This window comes from Podarcis tiliguerta, assembly GCF_965153285.1.
Source record: "Podarcis tiliguerta genome assembly, chromosome: 4".
NCBI lineage: Eukaryota > Metazoa > Chordata > Lepidosauria > Squamata > Lacertidae > Podarcis > Podarcis tiliguerta.
In genome coordinates this window covers 40,540,738-40,562,673 of record NC_139537.1, presented here as the reverse complement: position 1 = coordinate 40,562,673, position 21,936 = coordinate 40,540,738, and the positions used below count along the sequence as shown (strand labels likewise).

General features: G+C 41.7%; 1 protein-coding gene across 3 annotated transcripts in view; it reads left to right on the top strand.

Annotated features, from left to right (window-relative positions):
* Positions 1-21,936, top strand: part of HTR1F (5-hydroxytryptamine receptor 1F) — a 98,306-nt gene that overhangs the window by 18,076 nt on the left and 58,294 nt on the right. Inside the window, exon 1 of one of the 3 annotated variants that reach the window (XM_083439282.1) lies at positions 9,953-9,972. The exons of 1 other annotated variant lie outside the window; for it this stretch is intronic. The gene's annotated coding sequence lies outside the window, so the exon portion shown is untranslated. Of the gene's footprint in view, positions 1-9,952; positions 9,973-13,285; positions 13,405-21,936 lie in introns of those variants that run through there. One more of the 3 variants, XM_083439281.1, reaches the window with a different exon arrangement.

The following is a 21,936-nucleotide window of genomic DNA, read 5'->3' as shown; positions in this document are numbered from 1 at the left end:
ATTGTTGGAATAGTAATCATCATCATACTGAGAGCAACTAGAATGGTCAAGGGATGGAGCAATTCCCCCATGAGGGAAAGTTGCAGCACCTGGGAATTCTTAGTGCAGAGAAAAGGGAGTAAGAGGTGACATGACAAATGTTTATAAAATTATGCATGGCATAGAGAAAGTGGACAGTGAAAAAAACATTCCCCCTCTCATAATGATAGAACTCATGGACATTCAATGAAACTGAATGTTGGTATATTCAGAACAGATAAAATAAAGTTCAGGGAAGTTTTTCATGGTTGTTTTACTGTGTTTTTAATATTTTGTTGGGGCAACCCAGTCAGATAGGCATTATTATTATTATTATTATTATCATTATTATTATTATTATAGCACTTCTTTCATAGAATCATAGAACTAGATAGAGTTGGAAGGGACAATTCTATGAATGGAACTCACTCCCACAGGAGCCAGTGATGGCCACAAACTTGGATGGCTTTAAAAAGTAATTATGGGGAAGAACCCTACTAACCGAGATGGCTGTGTTGTACCCTCACTGTTGGAATCAGTATGCCTTTGAATATCCGTTGCTGCGAATCAGAGGTAGACTGAGTGCTGTTGCTTTTATGTCCTGCTTGTGGACTTCCCACAAACATCTGGTTGGCTACTGTGAGAATAGGATGCTGGACTAGATGGGCCATTGGACTATTCCAGCTGAATTCTTTTCTGTTCTTCCATTGGCAAACTTCTTTTGCAAATATATGTATAGGCAAAATTGCAGTGGTACCTCGGATTAAGTACTTAATTCGTTCTGGAGGTCCGTTCTTAACCTGAAACTGTTCTTAACCTGAGGTACCACTTTAGCTAATGGGGCTGCCTGCTGCCACTGTACAATTTCTGTTCTCATCCTGAAGCAAAGTTCTTAACCCGAGGTACTATTTCTGGGTTAGCGGAGTCTGTAACCTGATGCGTCTGTAACCCGAGGTACCACTGTACACTTTAAAAATCAGAGCTTCTTCCGAGTGTTCTCAAGGAGAGCATGGGCAAACCCAGCTACTGACAAGGTGACCTCGGGGATAGAGAAGCTTGCCCATCACTGAATTTTATCCGTATGAGAAACACAGAGGATTGTAGTTGCCAACCCTTTTGTTCTCATAATCTCTCCGTCTCTTTGGAAACTGTGTGACAGAGCAAAAAGTAGTGGATGAAGCATTCCACTTCTCTGCGTCTTCATACTTACTGGATGTGGTTACGCCTGTTATATTTCTGTCTGCCTCTCACACACATTTGGAAGCACAGGAATGAAAAGGTGTCAGTCAAATTATTGCTTCCGATTCTTCTCCACACGCCATTGCTACCTATTTCTTCTTGGATCGTAATCACCGCCGTCTGCATTTGACATTACCCTGGGCTTTGTAACATGGCAGCACTTTTAGTTTTAGCATACTAGTTTTAGTGTCTCTATCCTCACTGGTATTCAAATCGTGAGTGTATGATGAATCGGGGTATTATTTGAAATTATCATATCTTAATTAGGGCCTAGCGTAGAACTGAGTCATATCAGGAGTGGATGTCTACCGCAGAGCGGAACAGAAGACAGGGCAGGATCAAATCTCCGGGTGATTTGAAGTAGATTGGGAAAGATTCCAGACTCCTGGGTTGTTGTTTTTAACTATAGCAACAACGAAATGACTGCCCTTCCTCCCAAACTAAGCTGCAGAAATGAAGAAAGCTAGGGAGAGGATAACCAGGAGTACATTTGTGTGTGAGAGGAACGTGAGCTCTGTTCAGATCTAATAACCAATTGTGGCACTTAATATTCCAAGTCCCTTTTCCCCCACCTGTTGGTGAATCTTGGGGTTCTAGTAAAAAACCAAAGCAAGCCTGAATCCTTTCTGACAAAATAAGGATTCAATATCCTACATTCTGAGGACTTTTCCTTTAAATTCTACTTACTGGTCGCTGAGTCTCCAAAGTGGTAGAAATGATAGCTTAGTCTGAGTTTCCAGCAGGAAACTTAACTCTCTATAAACTGCACACCAGCCCCCAGCTGGACCTTTGATTTAAATTGCTTCAAGCTTGATAATCAAAGTTGCATTGCATTATATAAGCTTCCAAACATTTGTCACAGGAGGTAAAACTATCAATTCCAGGCTTGATGTGTAGAAATAAAATTGACACTCACAGTGCCAGATGTTGCAAATGGCATCAAAATCTGTAAATCTGAATGGTAATTTCTTGCTGTATATGTCTATCCAGGACTCTGTAAGTTAAAAACTGTGCTCCAACGTGTCCTTGGAAGATAGATAGTATGAAGCCAATGAAATTGCCTGAAGCGCTTAGCGGTCTTGATGAACTACCAGCAGTCTGCACTCAGCAGCAAAGTATCTGAAGTGTCATCAGGGGTCAGCTCATTTAAAATGAATTATCATAATCCTAGCATTGAACTTCTGAAGGGAGGAATGATGGTTAAGCAAAAATGAACTTAGTGGAACAAAGAAGATTGTGAGCCACTTCACCAGACTGAGTCAGTGACATCAGTGGACCAGCCCCCACAGCAAACAAATCTTTCAGAAGGTTGTGGAAGAAGTACTTTTTGGAGTTCCCAATAACTGAACTACCTGCTTCTGCAGCTCTCTTTATGCATAACTCACATGGAGGGAATTCACATGTAGGAGGAGGAGTGGAGTCATACCTCTGGTCCTATTCCCTACATCACCCAGTTGGGTTATCACTACTTCTAATGTATTAGTGTTGACTGTACTATGGGAGTCTCTGGACCAATTTGGAGGGCTGTGTCAAAATATAGCATAACTGGGATATTATTTGGCATGATCACGTCTTTGATGAGGAAGGCCTACATTTCAGAAGCTGCTTACACATAGTTTTTCCTCTTCACATGTCAGTGCAGGACCATTGGTGATGTGGCTAGCCCAGCCGCATGACACAAGGAGCAGAACCACCAGCACACCCTGCCCTCCATCCAAGGAGAATATGAATAAATGTCAGCGCAAAGTATTAAGATCAATGTGTGTCCTGCAGTGAATTGGGTTGCTTATTATTTGCTATACACTCATACTTACCAAAGGGAGCATAGAATCTGAATCTAGCCAACAATGTATATTGGAGTGTTTCAGAACCAGGGATGGTAAATCCCATTTTGATGCTTGAGGGAAATAAATCATTTTGAAAATACACTTTTAAAAGTTAAGCTGTATTTGCTTCCCAGAAGCTACATTTATTTGGAGGTGAATATCTAAAACAGAAATAATGACTCAAGAAAATGAGGAATTCACTTCCAGAATAATGAGGCAGAGAAAGGAGCATAAAGTGGCCAAAGCAGTTGGTAGGCTAATATTTGTGATGGACTTTTACATAAATATTTCTCCCTACTAAAGTAGGAGGAAATAGTATCAAATTCTAACACATTTATCATGGAAGATTATGCTTTTGGTTGTTGGTATATAACTACAACACAACAAAATCTTCTTCAAACAATACTAGCTTCATGCACACACACCAAAATATTCTCTCTCTTGCATTCAGCAGCTAATTTTTAATCTTTTCAGACTGAAGACATACGTTGAAATGTTATCTTTGGCTCCCTGTCATATGTGTACTGCAGGCATTTCTTTCCCTCCAGCATCCTCCTACGTTTCCTCTTCTGACTTTGACACTCAAAATGTGTTATCAACTGTTAAAATGAAATAAAAGTATAAAACGCATAAAGTGGAAACAAGTTACCTATCCATAGCTAAATGTCAGGGGTGTGTGGAAATGAAGTACTATAACTTCAGCTGAAATGACCTTTTATGACTTTAGTTAATTAATGTTAATAATTATTACGTTTAGGACTCAGTTGAGCCAAAGTTGAGGGCCTTTAAATTCAGTTACCATGAGAAAAACTCCCACACTAAGCCATCAGTTAGGGAGACTTGCTTTGTTGTTTATTGCACAGTGGCTACATTTTGTCCTTAGTGTTTGTCCTTCATTGTCCATTGCAAACCACCCAGGGATCTTTAGATGATGGGACGATATAGAAATTAAATAAATAACATTAAAAGAAATAGTGCTTTTTGAGCATTTGAAGTGCTCAGCAAAGTTTTTGTCCCTCTCCCATAACACTAGAACGTGTGGAGATGCAATGAAGCGAATGTTGGAAGATTACGAACAGAATAAAGAAAGTCCTTCTTCACAGAGTGCGTAGTTAAATGGAAATTGCTCCCCCAGGTTGAAGTGATGGCCGCCAACCCAGATGTCTTTAAAAGAAGATTAGACAAATTCACGGAAGATGAGACTAGCACCAGCTATTAGTCATGGCTGTGCTGTACCTCCACAGTGGAGGCAATGTGCTTCTGAATGCCAGTTGCTAGAGGGGAGTGCACCCTTGTGTTCAGGTCCTGCTTGCAGGTTTCCCACAGGCATTTGTTTGGCCACTGTGAGAACGGGATGCTGGACTAGATAGGGCATTGGACTTGGGAGCCAAAGTTTAGGACCCCAACCTCAGCAGGAGATCACTTTCACCCACGGCTGGCTCGGCGTCTGTCTTCTCCATTCTAAAGAATGGAAGGGTGCAGTACTGCTGCCTATTGCATTTCATTGCAGCAAACTTCTGTCAAGCTGTGTATATTATTTAAATGTACTCAGATATCCAACAGAACCTTTTTTAAAAAAAACATCAACTTGCAGCTAGACTGCTTTTGAAATAGATAGACAGATATAGATACAGGCTAAACCTTAAAAGTATTGGAGCATCAAATCCAACCCTGTCTTACAATGTACTCACAGTTGAAGTAACACACATTACCATCTGGAGGAGGATCACCATAAAACTATTAAACCCAGAGCCTGAAATTGCTTATCTACACCACTGCATAAACCACTGAAAAATCCATATAACAGTCCAGTTTGGTATGTCAGTATTTATATTTAGTTTTCTGAAGCCAATGTGTCCTCAATCCTGGCATGAAATGACATTTCTGAACATGGTTTCAATGCCAACAGCCAGACAGGCAGCCAGGACCTGCCAAGCCACTTTCACAAGCAGATGTAAAGGTTTGCGTTCATTGTTTTTAAAGGAGTTGGGGGGGGTGAGGAAGAAATTCTACAGTGGGATGGAAAGCAACCCCCTTTTCAAAACAAATTGAGATGTAAGCTTGAGCCCAACTTGAAATGGCCCACAAGTCTTAAATCAAGGAGGCTGGAATAATTACCTCCAGGACCAGAGGGAATAAGCTGGGGTTCACAACTGAGGAGATGCTGTTGCACCCAAGTCCCACCTGTAGCCTTCCAGAGGGCATCTGGTTGACCCATTTGAGAAGAAGACATTGGATGAGATGGGTCTTTGGTTTGATCCATTAGGGTTTACATTCTTATGCTGTTAGTTGAGCCCATTCCAAATTGAGTGGAGGGCAATTTGCCCAGCACTAGTTGAGGAAGAAACCTTTGCTTGTGTTACAACAGTTGTAGCAGCATTAGGTGTGAAGCAAGGCCTGTCTGGCTTGAGATACGTGGTTCACCCAGCTTTTTGCTCTAACCTTTCTTCTACTCCTCCTCCTGAAAATTCAGCTGCATGGATGCCAAATGGAGCATCCATGGAACACAAACTGGCTTCTACTGCCTGAAAGAAGAAAGTCACCCTGTGCCAGTTCTGTTTCCTGTTGCTACTCTGCAGTACAGCTTCATTGCATAAAGCACTGGCTGGGGCTGATGGGAGTTGTACTCCAAAACATTTGGAGCTCTGGTGTTGCAAATCCCCATTGATCTCCATGGAACTTATTTTCTAGCATGCATGAATAAGATAGTGTGGTTTCTGTAGCGCAGCTAAAATCTTCAAGTGATAACTATGCAGAAGGTACAAGTGAGTCAGCAGAGCTATCCTCCTGCCTCTCCAAAAGAGCAAAATTTATAATATTGGAGCATGTTATGGAGTAACCTCATATTTTTCTCTTTTCAAAGCATTTGTTGGGGGGGGTGTTGGGCTGTGCTAATATTTATTCAAATGTATTATTCAGATGCATGTTTTACTATTGTTTTTCTACATTTTTTTTTAAAGCCCTACATAATAAGCAGTTTGTAGAATCACGACTAGCAGACGTTTGTCATATGGGCAGTCTATGGCATATTCTGTGAGTGGGAAGATTATAAAGCAGCTGCTCTCCATGACCTGCTGCTTTGAAAATGTGGGAGTGATTTCCATGTGACGGGGTGAGCACTTGCCAGTAGGAATGGCAAGTAGAGGTGACACTTGTTCTGAACTGAGTGGTAGAGATCACTCACTCTGTGCAAAAAGGGATGAGGGAGCAGCATTAAGGAAAGGGAGAGGTGAACCCCCTCACAAGTACTATCACTGAACTTTCAGCTACAGCTTTTTTTTATATCATAGATCTTGGGACCTATGATTGTGACCTGATATCACCATCAGGTCAGTTTCACACCTGAAGCAAGCTCTTGGGGACAGGTTTGTGGTATTTCTGAGAACATCCCTGAGGGCTAGAGTAAAATGAATGTGAAAATGGCAATTATATTATTAAAAAGAACCATCGAGTAGATCCTTGAATTAAAGCCCTTATCAGTCGACTGTTTGAAAGAGCTCTTGAGTGTCAAATCCAACTTCAATATATGCTTAGATGAGAGTGTTCTGGGATTATTTAGCACATGGCAAAAAGATAAGGGTCTCTTGTAGATAGCATCTCATCAGGGTAGGAATCGGGCCTTTAGTATGGCAGACCTTGCCCTATGTGCCCCTATGAAACTCCCTCCTGCTTCATATCAGACAGGCTGTCTGTATTATCTTTTTCTCTCTTCTTTTGAAAATAGGTTTTATTTGATTTTACAAGTATAAAATTATGACAATTTCAAATACATACTTAAATTTAGAAATTTCTATGAATCTCCAGACTTCCCACCATCCCCTCCATGGGTCCTATTGTCATCATTTTCAACTGCATATTATTTCATTATTATCTTTTAAGCTACCTACCTTCTTGTGAGAAAAATGTGGAATTCCTAAGCAGAGGGTAATCAGCATTAGAATTTTTTTTTAACACCATTGAAATATAAATCTATATTTATTAGTATAACCTTTCCCTTTGCAATTATCCCACATTTAACTGCGTGACATTTTCTTAAATGATCTTCCAGGAAGACTCCGTGGCATTCTATGATACTCAACTAAAATCTACATCGGTAAAAGCATTTGTATGTGAGATAATCTGCTTTGCTATTCCTGTACATCTACTAAAGATATTGAAAGATGCTACTTGTTCTATTACTACTATTACTATTATATTTATTTATTTATATGCTACCTTTTTCCTTGATAGGGACTCAAAATAAAAATAAGAACAGCTAAAAACATAGAACCTTAGCAATCATTTAAAAGCAGTTAAACACTGATAGAATTAAAACTATATATTGTTGTGAGTTGCGGGGGGGGGGGGGGAGGTTAGGCTGTATGCCTAACCTTCTAATTCCTTGATCCAGCAAGGATTCAATTGCTGGAATGGCCAGGCCAGCTTCTTGGTGAAGTAATGGCGTAAGTATAGGTTGTTAAGGTAACAAAGGAAGTGACTCTGTGCTGGAGGACAAAAGGCTCCACTGGCTGGTGGTTAGAAGGAGCTCTCAAGTAGAGCTGAGGTGTGTGAAAACTAGAAACAAGAGGATGCAGACTGAAGCCTGTGAGGGAAAGAAATGCTTGATTTATGATGGAATCCAAGACTATGAGAGAAACAATACCTCATTGGGAGGGTTCATGCTATGAATCCCCTCCATGATAGGCTCAGTGTAAATAAACCATATATGTGTAAATAAACCATATATCATAAAGACACCACAGTCTATGCCGTCCCTCATTCTGAGGAACCCCTGGAGTCTCAAACCCAGTGCTTTTTTTCTGGAGGGACGCAGGGGGACGCATATCCCTAACCATTTTGTGAATCTAATGGGAGAAGAAACTAAAAAAAATATTGAAAATTTAGTTTCTTCTCTAGCACGGTGAATCGTCAGTTCCATTGCTACCCCCAATGGTGGCCTCATTTCCTGCCACGGTGTTTCCTGAGTCTCAAACGGAAGCGAGCGTTTAATGTGTGAACTAGGAGCTGGAATCTAGCACGGTGATTGGTCAGTTTCATTGTATTTACTGTGTTTATTTTTCCCAATTTGAAATAGTGATTTCCTTGAGTCAAGAGTACCCCTAAACAATTTTTTAGAAAAAAAGAACTGCTCACACCACTTGGAGATTGGGGTGGAATGCAGCAGTATATACTACTAAACACAAACACAGACATACAACATTCTACTAGATTCAAGGCTGGCCCTAACATTAGGCAGATAGCCGCCTTCAGCAACCAATGCTGGGGAACAGAGCTGTAGTGGAATGTTGGAATACAAAGTTATGCATTCCAGGCAGCTGGCCCTGCATTGCCAAAGCTAGCCACAGGTGTGCTAGAGGATGTCTCATCACCAGTAGTATATACTGCTGCATTCCACCCCAAAATTGAAGTATGACTCAACTGTCCATTTAACACGCTACAGTACAGGTAACAGGAAGGTGCACCATCTTGTCCTTGACAGCAAAATGCCTTGGGCCAGCCCTGAGTAGATTGAATCAATTACGAGTTTTCTCCTAAAGTTGCTGAAAGGATCTTGAAAAATGCAAGGAACCTGCCCCCTTGAGCTTTGCCTGTCTTGGCTTATTAAAACAGGTCATGAGAAGCTGGGCCCACCATTGTAGATTAGTAATGCATAAGGGGTTAAGCTCCAGGAACTGGAAGAAGCTTTTGTTCAGATGTTGTTAAAGAGACACCTGCCTCTGGTCCTGCAGGTAGCCTATAGCCATCCTGAATAGTCATCATTCCTGACACTGTAGAACAATGGGATGTTAAGCATTATCACCTCATAGAATCTTAGATTTGGAAGGGAACCAATGGTCATCTAGTCCAACCCCCTGCAATGACCTCAATATGGATCACCCTCACATTATTCACTTAATATGTGTAGCCTAATGTTCATGACCAATGTACATGCCTTGGGCACCAGCTCCCGAGGATGAGCCCTTTTGGGCCCCCCAAATATTTTTAGAGTTGGGGCTGCCCCCCTCCATGTCCCAAAAGCATGGAGGCAAAGCACGAAGCCAAGCAAAGCAGCCTCCCACCGAGGGCAGTGCCAGGAGGACGTGAAGGAGGAACCACCGGCCACTGAAGCTGCATGGCTGCACTGGTGGAGGAAGAGGAGTACAGGGGGAAGGCACCGCTCCGGCAGCGTGATCCCGGCAGGGTGCCATCACGGCTGCCCCCCGCCCGCGCTGGGCACCCTGCGCTGGCACGCCCCGCCTGCTCTCTGACCCCCGGTGCCGGAGCATGAAGCTCCGCCACTGCATGGCTGCCATGTTTGTCTCTTCCCCCTTCTGCTCCCAACATCCTGACATCACATACGTGATATTGGGATGGCAGACATGATGTCATGTGTGTGACGTTGGCCCCCACAATTGCCCTTGCAAGCCGGCACCTCTGGAGCATGCTATTCAATTGATGCTACACATTCTCCTACAACACTATGTGTGCATGCTGTGTATATGTTGTGCATATTCTCTGCACCTTCATGTAGACGCCTATCTAGTCTCGCATTCTCTTCCCACCATGTCCAACCGGGTGCCTATGGGAAGCCCATAAGCAGCAAACAAGAAGTGTTTGGATTTGATATCCCACTTTATCGCTACGTGAAAGAGTCTCAAAGTGGCTAACATTCTCCTTTCCCTTCCTCCCCCACAACAAACACTCTGTGAGGTGAGTGGGGCTGAGAGACTTCAAAGAACTGTGACTAGCCCAAGGTCACCCAGCAGCTGCATGTGGAGGAGCGGAGACGCGAACCCGGTTCACCAGATTACGAGACTACCGCTCTTAACCACTACACCACACTGGCTCTCCACAAGCACAACAACAATCTCTTGCTTGTGTTCCCAGCATACTGCCTCTGATCTTGGAGGTAATGTATCGCCATCATGACTCTCAGCCATTATTTATTCCCAGTTTTCCATTGAACGAGAGATTAAAATGAACCTATATAGCTAATAACACTTAGCACAATCTGCCAATTATGAAACTCTGAGAGGGGCAACAAAGACCGTTGTATAAGGAAACTCGTCAGCACAGACGTGGCAGTCGAGCATAAGAAGGTGCGATGCAAAGTCTTCCAAAGAGCTCTCTGTTTTGATTACAACAATCGTTCTTTTTCTTTTTTTAAAAAAAAGAATCCTTGTTCCTTTTTCTTTTGTAAAGACTTTGTTGTATCTATCAGGCCCTGCAAAGCAGATTGCTAGGCAACAGACTCTGCAAAAGAGGAGCTTCCGCTCAAGCCCATTACTGTTGAGTTGCAGAAAGAGACCTGACAATACGGGAAGCCCACCGGCTGAACTTGTGAAGGCGGAAAGGAGCTCAGTAGCGTGGGGAAGAAAAGGGAGAGGCAAAAGGCAGCTGTTAAAAATAAATGGTTTCAACGGTAAAGCATGAAGATAAAAGAGGGAATTGTAGCACAATTCTATACACTTGCTCAGAACTAGGGATGGCTAGGCATGTCCATTTTGGTTTCTCTCACTTTTTCAGTTCCCAAGTTTCCATAAGAGTTTGCATTTTTTCTTTAAGTTCTCATGAAGATTCATTGGCATTTTAGTATGAAATTCTCCTAATACGTTACATTGTTGTATGCAGTTTTTCCTAATATATACGTTTTTGCAAAGCATTTCCCTCTAATATACAGCACTATTCTCACTAATCTATGCATATATGCACTTTACACTAATAAATTCATTTTTAGAGACATTACTTGGCTGGAGAACTGAAAAATTGAGAAATTGAATTTTGGACAGCGGTAGTGTTTTGGTTCACACGCTCTTTTTAGAAAGTGCAGGTTCAGTAGGTTGCCTTTAAATAAGAACCGAATCCAATTTCTTCCCTATCCTAAGTCTCTCTGGGTGGTATTTCAACCCTTATCATACTCAAAGTAGACCCATTAAAGTTAAGATACATAGATAAGTTAGGTCCATTAGTTTCAATGGGTCTACTCTGAGTAAAGCTTATTTGAGTCAAGTTACAAGAAAGGCAATTCCAACTGAACATCAAGAACTTCCTGACAGGAAGAGCTGTTTGGCAGTGGAACGGACTCCCTTGGGAGGTGATGGACTCTCCTTCCTTGGAGGTTTCTAAGCAGAGGTTGGATGGCCATCTGTCATGGATGCTTTAGTTGAGAGTCCTGCATTGTCCTTCCAACTTGAAAATTCTATGATTCTGTGATATCCATGTAGGGAATTTTGTCTTTGCGATTCCTGCATTCACATCAGTATAATGCAGATTCTCATTTTGTGCTAGTTCAAGAACTAGATAGCACATGTGCAGCACCTTACAAGGACTGAAATGCAGAAACAGACTCCCAGTAAGCATACGCTGCCTCCATTCCGCCACATGCATCACGAAGAGGGTCCTTGACTTTCAATTCCCTGCCAGTGCCTCCTTGTTTTTGCTTTATACCTCTCATATCTCTCAAATAGTTTATGAGTTTTTTAATGCATTTCCGAGAAACAGCCTTGAGATTAGTACACACAGTAAACAGCATTTTAAAGGGTCTGCTTTATGTCAGTTTCTCAACAGAGTACTGAATGGGTAGCTTAATATTTGGGGAAAGTGTGTACATTTAAGAAGTAAATGAAAGTGCCAGACTGACAGCCTTAGGAGCTAAATCATCTTTAAGCATCAGAGTAGATATTTTCACCAGAGGAGAGCCATTTCAGATTCCTTGGAGTGCAGCTGGAGTTTCCTTTGAAAATATTTCCTTTTAACCTCCACCTGGTATTTACAACCTACTTACAGAAGCGTGCAGTAGAGACTGGTGGGTCTTAGCCCAGGTACCATCATGGCAAACTGGCTGTAGAAATAGTTTTTAGGATGATGAAACCTTTTCCTCTCTGGCTACATGCCCTGCTGACCTTGAAGGAAACACCAGCTGCATTACGCCGCACTAGGGTTCTCATTGCATCCAGAAACAGCTTCTTAGGTCTGCCATGTCTATTAGTCTCTCCCATCCGTATGACCCATCCTTTCCAGACTATTGGTTTAGATAGTGTCAGCCCAATATATTTTGTGGTGAGTGATGCTCCTCCCTCCCAAGAGAATCTACCTCACAAATTATTCTGGCACTTCAAGCAAACCAAGCCCAAAAGTGCCTCTTCCCTTCCCTGGCAGCAAAAATTGCAATAAATAAATAGCTTGGACCACCTTTTCATGTCACCCAAAGCCAGCTGTCTAAGGCTGGCTCACCATCTGAGGAAAGCTCTGGGCAGCTCCCAACAGAATATTAAAAACAATAAACATCAAACATTAAAAACTTCCCAAACAGGGCTGCCTTCAGGTGTCTTCTAAAAGTCAGATAGTTGTTTATTTTCTTGACATCTAATGAGAGGGCGTTCCACAGGGCTGGTGTCACTGCTGAGAAGGCCCTCTGCCTTTTTCCCTGTAATCTCACTTCTCACAGTGAGGGAACTGCCAGAAGGTCCTCAGCACTGGACCTCAGTGTCTGGGCAGAACGATGGGGGTGGAGATGCTCCTTCAGGTATCCTGGGCCGTTAGTCAGGCAAACATATGTGTGTGAACAAGCACTTTCTCAGGCTGAAGAACTAGGCCTATGCCAGGAGATTTATAGGACTAAATGGAACCCTGCTGGCCCCTCCAGTCACCTGCTGCAATACCACCCTGCAACGGTGGTACTGGAACCCAGGCAAGAGCTGGCTGAACCCAAAGTAGCACAGAGAGTCTACTACTTGAGTCTGACTGGTAGAGTCCTTGGTTTAAGATTGCTTGTGCCTTGTACAACCTTATTTGCAATAATTGAAACAATCTCCCTGGTTGTAGGTACTGTGTCCATGTTTTTGTTTCATTCATAACATTCATGCAAGGCAAACTGCAACGCCTGTGCAGATGGCCAATGTCTGTAGTTGACTGTGTCTGACCGTACAATGTCATATTTAGGACTTCAGGTGGTGCATGTATCAAAAGATTATCGAGGTTGCACGTGGCTTTGGCTTGTCTTCTAACAGATTTCTTGCAAGTCTAATCAACGCACAATATTTCCGATGCATTAATGCTGTGGCTGTTAACAAGGCAACTGATTTGTTTAGGCGTAATCACTTGTCTACTGAGAGCTGAACAGAATTTATTAACTTAATTTCATACGCATCTCCAAATTCCACATATTAGTCAGCACTTGAGTTTACATTTTGTGTTTTCTCTCTTTCTGCGGAGCCAGGATGTGAGGAGCAACTGGTTGCCTGCTGATAGTGAACTGCAGAGATCGTAAGGTTGGACATACATGCAGACCAAGAGGGGGAAATGTTACTAATGTGGACATTTTTCTTTAGATTGGCAAAAGGTATGCAATGGCATCTTCCGAAGGGTGGGGTGTAGGCATAGCAAAAAACATTCCGTTGACCAAAGCTTTAGAGAATGCTGGCAAAATTCCATTAAACTCATAGTGTTGCTTATGAACATGTAGAATTAACAGCAAGCTACTGCTTCTGTTGGAAGGTTACATGTCCTATGTTACACCCTTATAGAATTGCTGTCATAATCATGATCCAAAGACCATGGAATGCAGATTTATATCACACCACAATGATGTGGGGCTTATATTTTCAGCTACTCCAGCAACATCTGGATTCAGGGGGGTTTTTTCTGTCCAAAGGAGTGTTGCTCAGCCCCATTCATATGGTTCTAGCTAGCAACCACAGATTTACCAAAGCAGTGTGAAAAGAAACTATGAGACTAGGGCTCCAATGTATTATTGTAATTTATGAATCAGCCTTTAATATTGAGAGATCCACATTAAATCACCACAGCAGAATGTGGATGCAGTTCCCAGTAGGAAAAAGGTACTGCTGTTTACCAGATTGTATAATACTTGCTGGAGGTTTTCTTTTTTACATCTGTTCTTGCGACATGCAAGTTTTGGCTTAAAAATTTAGCTTCTAAATCTACATCATAGATCACATACATCCTGGTATAAAATTTTAAGGTATGTATATGTCAACCTTTAGTTCTTTATCTGAGGCATTTCTGCCCTGTCTTTTGCAAAAGGGGCTTTCACTAAAACTATTTAAAAGACAATAAAACTGGCAAGTGTTAACTATAAAATAGCAGGTTTTAAAAGCCACACTGACTGCAGCTAAAAATCATGAACTCAAAAATAACAGATCAGTCAGGTAAAAGAGGACAAGCATGTTAGGAAGTAATTAAAAGACCCAATGGGACAGACTTTGTCTGGAGGTGAAGAGGTTGAGGAGGTGACAGGCAAACATGCCTACAAATGGAGCTTCATAAATTGGAAGTCACACTGAAAAGTTTCTCCATCCCACCAATGTACCTTGGTACAGAAAAGGCCTCTGAATGAGATCTTGACTGACGGGCAGGTTAATGTTGAGAAAGATGTTCCCTTAGATACCTGGAATTAAGGCCACCACTTAAAATTGATCCTCAAAACAAATAGGGAGCCATAATGGCAGATCAGATCCTCGGAAAGAAGTACCATTGATTGTAATGAACATAATTCCAAGTAAACATACTGACAATGCGCATAGAAATAGAGAGATTTGTGTGATCTACTTCTTGAATTTCTGAGTATGCATCATCTTGCCACAGCTTTTTTTGCAAAATAGTTTACTTATTGGCATTGGCCTATGAATACTTTATGCCATTGTTGAGAACAAGGTCTGTCTGGTAAACTTCGGACACTTAGGCCAAAATCAAACAGAATTACATTGGGCCAACCCCACTGATTTCAATTGACTGAAGTACCTTACATCAGAGTTGAAATGCGGCCTTAGTAAATGGGATGGGGTTAGTGCATAATAGCTTAAAGGAAGAATAAAGCACCCGAAACATTAAAAAAAAATATTATATGTCTCTGGGTGTAGTTAGGTCAATCACTCAAAATTCAAGCAGCAAAAATCCAACCATTCGATGTATCTTTTCAGGAGCATCGTCCTTGGTTTTTATAGATATAACACTTTTATTTAATAATGCTTAATAATAATGCTGGTAATGTCTGGACCTCTATTGCTTTTCACAGAAAAGCTGAGGCATCATAGCAATCCTTTATGCCCTAAGGTCTCCAATGCAGTTAGCCTTCAATGAAGTCATACAAACCACAGGGAGTCAAGGGAGATTTTGTGGTGTTCTCTTAAATTATAACTGCAGAAATTCTGCTGTGTGGAAAGTGCACAACTTGTCCTCCTTTCCCCCCTTATTTTTCACAAGAATAAACCCTGGGTAAGGGTGGTGGAACAATAGATTGCTATGAGAATACATTCAAAATAACTCATTTCTTTGCAACCACCAATAATTTGCAGGGCTTTCTGGACCATGTCATGTTATCCCCATGAAGTGTATTGGGAATAAAAGACCATGGAGCTCTGCTTCAGGGGAGATAGCCTTCTTGTATGACTGAAGTCCACCTTTGGGCATCACAGCACTCTCACACACAACCACTAGCCGTAGCGATAAAGGGTGTAAGTGTTTTGTCTTTTGTGGGGAAGGGGAATTCTGAGCATCATCAGTTTTACTTCTGTAAAAAGAGTGATGCATTGTGCCCATGACAGTTCCATAGAGTTCCCAATGTACTCTTGGTCTCAAAACATTTGAGCTGTATTTCTTCTGTATTTGTGGCCTTTAAATAAATAGGGAATATATGCACTCTGGAGATGGAGAGGGGACACACAGCTTTCCAAGAACTACTTTTTTCTTTCTGCCTAGAATATTATTTTTAAAATTACAAGACAATATTATTACCATTAGTAGTAGTAATAGTAGTTTAATTTATTGCCTGCCATTCTCCCTTAGGTAATGGGACAGCTTACAATAATCAAAATGCAACATTAAAAAGAGTTTAAAATAACTTACAATAACAAAAATAGGTTGGGTCCTAAAAACATACATATCAGGTGTCAAAAACAGAGTAAGGAGGTGGCTGAAAACTGTGTAAGGAAGATGCCAGACAGAACTGAGGGGCTGCCACAGAGAAGGCCCTCTCCTTGGCCGCCACCCCCCCCCAAGCTTCTGAGGGTGGTGGAACAACCGAGAGGGCCACCTCTGTCAATCTTAACACTAGAGGGGCCTGTAGAGTAAGAGACAGTCTTTCAAGGATTTGGGATCTGAGTTGTTTTCTGCTTTAAACACTAATCTGAGCACCTTGAATTAGGGTCAGAAATGAATTGACAACCAGTGCAACTGCTATAAAACAGGAGCTATATGGGATCTAAATGAAACCCCAGCCAGTAATCTAGCCACTGCATTTTGACCAACTGGAAGTTTCCAAGTCATCTTTGAAGACAGCCCCAACTAGAGTATATTGCAATAATCCAGTCTGGAAGTTACTAGCGTGGCCAAGTCCAAAAGAGACCATCGCTGGCAAACCATCTTGAAAATTGCACCTTTCGCCACCAAGGTACCTGAGCCTTCAGTGACATAGCTGAATCCAGGAGCGTGCACACACACAAGCTGCAGACTTCTAAGGAAGTGCCACCCCATCCAGAACAGACCATCTCCCCAGCACTCAGACGTAAGAACTGGGGACACATGACACCTATGACTTTTCAGGATTCAGCTTCAATTTATTGGCTACATCCAGCTCATTGCTGCCTCCAAGCACTCGTCTAATACTTCAACTGTCTCTTCCGATTCAGATGGGACTCATCTGCAAGTTGATGGCACTTTGCTCCACAACTCCTGATGATGACTCTCAGTGGCTTGTACAGCATAGGGGACAAGATGGAAACCCTCAGGGCAACACAGGGCAACTCCCATGGTGCTAAATAGTAACTTCCCATAACTACTTTCTGGAAACGGTCCTGGAGGTAGGAATGGGACCAGTTAAGGACAGTTTCCCACTTCCCTGAGATGCTCCAGAATGATAACATAGTCAACATTATCTAAAAAGGGCACTGCTACATTGGACAGCCTTCTTTGAGTCTAGGCTCTGGTTTTTGTTTTTGTTTTTACAGCAGAGCTCTGTGACATTGTGATCCATCAAGCTGAATGCAGTCCAACAGCCAGGTATCATTGCCTGCCAGGTGATTGACAGTGCTCACCCCTGATTTTTACAGTAGAAAGCTGCCAGGGAGGAAAAAAAGTTTATTGAGTCCCTAATCAGCCCATGCCATACACTGCAGGTTCATCAACTATGCAGGTACATAACAATCCAGCCAAATTGTCTTTTTTCCAACCATGCAAACTAGCCACAGACTTCCTAAAATCCCATCTGGAATTTGCATTTAGAAAAATCTCTAAATTCATGCAATTAACACTGCAATACTTAGCCAAGCCTATTAGCCACTACTGTGGGTAGAGTGGGGGCAGGGGAGAGAGCTGGCTTAAAGAAGCTGCTTTCCTCCTTATAGTTAGTCATGAGCATTTGTTGCTGTTTTTTAATGATAACACTTTCACAGAAGAATCACTTTGGGACACAGCAGTAATATCCTTTTGAAAGTGGGAGTCCTTTGCAAGAGTTAAGCAATTTGTTTCAAAGTGCCGCATCACAAAAAGTAGGGTGAGTCTCTGCAGGGAAGGTGCTTTAATGTGAAATAATTTCATGTGGAACCTTTTATGTGACTAAAGTGCATAAATACTGGCATTGCCCATGGTGAAGGTTTCTATGTTTTTGTTTTTAAAGCAAAGACCTTTGTATTCTGTGAATAAAGATGGAATGTTACACAGCAAAAATAAAACACAGGTGTCACAGAAAGTCTGCACTTGTTAGGTTATGGCTTTTATGAACGTAGAAATGTGTTTTGTACTATTTGAAGTGCTTTAGAAAATGTCCAGGATGTGGTGTGGTAAATCTAAAAGGTTAAATTAGCAAACCATTACATTTAATTCTGTGTTTCTGAGCTTTACATAGCGATCTGAATGCTGCCCGGGGATTGCTCAGAGTGGCAGAACCACACTTCTGAAGCCCTGCTAGTTTCTGATGGTGAGAGTGAAAGGTTTATCTCTCAGGGCCAAACAACACACCTGTGATCAGAGCTTCCAGTGTTGCGATTTTTACTTAAAAGAGCCAGTTTTGAATATTGATTAGAACAGTTGGCTATATATACTTATCCCTATAGAAGAATCAAATAGCAGCAAACCAGATCGGGCTGAAAAATAACAATTTGTATGAAGTAAGAGGATTTCTCACTGATTAAAGTAGATACACTTTCCTGGAAGTAAGTGCCATTGACCACAAATGGACTTTGTTCTGCATAAACATGCATGGGATTACTCTGTAAATTTTCAAATAAATATTACATCCCACCTGAAAATGCAACTTTTGTCCTGAAGATCAAGATGGGCAAACATTCGATACGGACCTATTCAAACCCGCTAATTGTAATAGCAATGTTTTAAAATAATTTTCTCTCCAGCCTGCTTTGTGTTAAAACATCAAAAGCATTTTGGGGCGCAGTAGCCATTCCAAGGATGGGTTGGTTAAACTCTTCCATGCTTTGGGGGCTTTCTTCAAAGTGCCTTTATCAAGATTAATTAATTGCAAATTGCAGTCCTGAGAGGTAAAATTAATTTCATTACCTCAGATGAGGAGCGAAGGAACAAAATCCAAGGCAATTGCCCAAGGCCACATTAAGGATGTTGTCATATCTAAGTTTACAGCTTTCTTCTTCAATTCCCCAACCTACCAACAGCTCTGTGACTAATCTTCCCTCCAGCCTCTATTAGGTCGCCCCTCCAGTTTCATCGTTCCTTAATGGGTATCTCTTTGCCTCCTGGCTCCATCTTTCCTCTTCTGTGTTGGGTATTTCACATTAGATTTAGGAGGACTCAATTATATTTCTAATTTCATCTTATTCCAATGGTTGATAATTTATCAGATCTCACCCTTAAGCCAAGGTTTTGCCAACAGCAGTTCTCAAAGTATGTAGGGATGTAAGTATGCATCTTGCAACCTTTTCAGGTCACCAGTAATTAACATATTGTTTATCTCAGTGCTTTTTTCTATTAAAAAATGTTTAGGAGTACTCTCATTTTGACTCAAGAAAACCACCATTTTATAGTTCAAATTGGGGAAAATAAATACACTAAATGGACAAAAGTACAAAGATTCACAAAATGTTTAGGGGTGTGCATACCCCTGCATCCCTGCAGGGGAAAAAACACTGGTTCATCTACCATCTACATTATTATTTTTAAATTATTTATTGAATTTATATACCACCCTATACCTGGGGGTCTCTGGGCAGTTCACAGTATAAAATCAAGATATAAAACCACAAAATACATAATAAAAATAAAAACAACAACCCAATACCCCCCACAACAAAAATAACACATTTTAAAAGAGCATAGGATGTAAATTAGATCAACCAAAGGCTTGTTTAAAAAGGAACATTTTTGCCTGGTGCCTGAAGGTGTATAATGAAGGCACCAGGTGAACTTCTCTGGGGAGAGCATTCCACAGATAGGGAGCCACCGCAGAGAAGGCCTGTTCTCCTGTTGCCACCCTCCGGACCTCTCGAGGAGGAGACACATGAAGGAGCGCCTCAGAAGATGTTGGCCTTTTGTTGTAAAAATGAAAGGCAAAAGATTCAACTCTTTCCATTTTACTTCCCCATCCCATCACAATGTAAGAGAATAGTGGACTTGTGTGTTCCACTATATCAAAGTCCTTAGAACTACTTCTCTGAAATTCCAAGAGCTTTCCCAATTTTCCTGGCCCATAAGCAAGCTATGGTTCCCCCCAGATACAGGAAATCTAGGGCAGGTGTCCATGAAATACAAAAGAGAGCAAAAGTGGTAGGGGTGTGTGGGTGTTGCCAATTTGGGAGGGTTGGCATTGTGATGCTGCTTGTTTTAGGGGCAGTTGGCTTGAGAGTATTGCCTGTTTTGTGCGGAAAGAATTGGTTTTGGGGTGTTTGCCTGGGTATTTTTGCCTGAGCACGTTCTCTGTTATTTGATGTGTCAGCTTAGCCTGGCTTTTGTGGGCATTGGGAGAAGTTTCTTTGATAAATTATTTGTTCTTGGTGACCAGCAGGCTCCCCCAGCAGTCTTTTGTGACTAGGCTCGCCCCACCCATTCAGACATTTTGTGATTATGCCCTTGACAATTTCTTGGTTGGAGATACCTGCCTTATGGGAAAACTCAAGTACCTGAAAACAAACCCAGGAACCTTGCAAGCAAATACTGTGTGTACACAGTACCAACATAAAACACAGCTGGGGTATTCTTTTTCTTGATTTGGGTGAAGCCTGGCTTGGGAGAAACCACACCAAAGCACAGTATTTTATAAGAAATGACAGGATACATACCAGAAAGATATGGATTATGGCAAATGTTGTATGCACACCGCTTCCCAAACCAGTAATGGGAATGCACTGAATTCAGATTAAACAGAAGTGTGTACACAGCCAAAGACTTTCCTATATGAACAATGACTTTAGATATTTGTTTTGGGACAAATTAGAAGAAAAGAAGTGTAAAACAAACTAGACTTTTCTATAACTGATGAATACAAGATCCAGGGCTATATGGGGCCTTCTCTGTTGAACCCAAGCCCAGTGAATCATCAGTGCAGAAACTAGGCATAGTACATCTGGATAAATGATCCATGTCCTTCTGGTTTCAATGGTTTGTGCCCAGATTTTCACCCCCACAAAAGAACTAGTAAGAAAAACAGTTTCAGTAATGCAGCATATAACTAAATTTCATACTGCTATGATTACACTGAAATTCTTTTTCTTGTGCAGGTTTCCATCTGGATAACATTGGGGATGGCCCAGCTGCAGAAACAGCCCAAGTGATAGTTTGGGTGGCAAAGTTTTCAGGCAACATACCAGTGCCACAGAGGACACTGCAAAATGCAAGTCTTGGGGCCACATGGCACTATGTTCCTTCAAGATGTGTGGGCCAGTATCCCCTGAAAAATCTCAAGGGACTCTGGACCTGCACCTCTTAGATTATTTGGTGCAACTACTTTGAATAGCAACACTTATGAGGCTGGCCTTAGAACAAGGATGGGGAACCTGTGGCTCTGCAGATATGACTGAACTGCAGCTGCCATTATGTGTGACCGCTAGCCATGCTCCCTGTTGCTAAACATCTGTCAAGACCCCTAAACATCTGCAAGGCCACAGGTTGCCCATCCCTGTCTTAGATAATACGTTGTATCATTAAACGTTACAACTGGATTTTTTGGCACATGTTCCGCACTGGCATTTTGAGAGTGGCATAGCACATGAGCTGTAAAACCCTCCTTTGCGATAGGAGGACCAGAATACTGATCTACTTCAGAGGGTGATTGTAGCACTTAGTGAGATAATATGTGCGAAGTGCTCTGAACATTCTAAAAGTGTAATAACAACAATAATAACTTCTCTTGTGAAAGGGTTGCTTCCCACGATTCATTGGGGGATTTATTTTAAAGAGAAACTCTTTTTGTTATTCTGATTGCAAATGGCAATTGGTGCACATGGTAAACCTTAGTGGTGCGCCGGGAACCATGGCGATCTGCACGTGGAAAGTCAGCTATGAACATGGGGGCCAGATGACTCATCCTGGAGGCAACAGAGCTCTGAGTGCTTTATTCCTGTCTGCTAAAATTAGAGCGAGAATTAAAACACCATTGCATTTTTAGTGTTCCCATAAATTTGTGTCAGCCATGTCAGTCAATATAATTAACGTAAAGCCATTACCAGAAGGAAGAAGCCATGGCCATCTTCCCCCACCCTCAAATGAGTAATGTGTTGGAAATTTAATCTAATGTCCATAATAGCATGAATAAATGAAGCATAAATAAATAGAATTTATCCTTTAAACAAAGGTCATTACAAATATCATGTGATGGCCTGAAAATGCAGTGAGTCTCTCACCAGGTATGCAGTTTCTGTCAGCAAGAAGGTGCCTTTCTCAAATGAAGTGA